We start from the raw sequence: 535 nt of genomic DNA on the forward strand, positions 1-535 counted from the left end.
CTTCTCCTGGCTGCCGGCACCGGTTTTCCTCTGGCACCCGGGACCCAGGCCTTCGCTCCAGCCGGAGTCGCCCTCCGTCCTCTGTCTTTGCGGTCCTGGCTCACCTTCAGTTTTTGCTCTGCCGCTTGGAGCCTATGTATGCAAATTAACCACCATCTTTCTTGGCTGTTAATTTGCGTACTATGCTGATTAGCCAATGGGAGGTGTTGCGAAGGTACCTCTGGCTCACCTTCAGTCTTCGCTCGGCCGCCTGGAGCCTACATATGCAAATTAACCAATGGGAGGCGTAGCGAAGGTACGGTTAATTATCCTGTTTGTCTATTATTAGATAGGATGCAAATAACTTGGTCATGGATGGACATGCTTTTAGGAAAACTCTGACATGGCGTAGGGTCAGAATGAAGACTGGCTTGTTGGCGGTGCTCCCCTTATCTGCGTTGTAGGAAGTGTGGCGAGGCCTGGTCTCTGGTCCTGAGAATAGGCCCTTGTGTGGCACGTGGGAGTAGAAAACTGGTCTCTCAAATTCTGCAAACTC

Source organism: Myotis davidii, unplaced genomic scaffold, assembly GCF_000327345.1.
Source record: "Myotis davidii unplaced genomic scaffold, ASM32734v1 scaffold1534, whole genome shotgun sequence".
Classification (NCBI taxonomy): Eukaryota; Metazoa; Chordata; class Mammalia; order Chiroptera; family Vespertilionidae; genus Myotis; species Myotis davidii.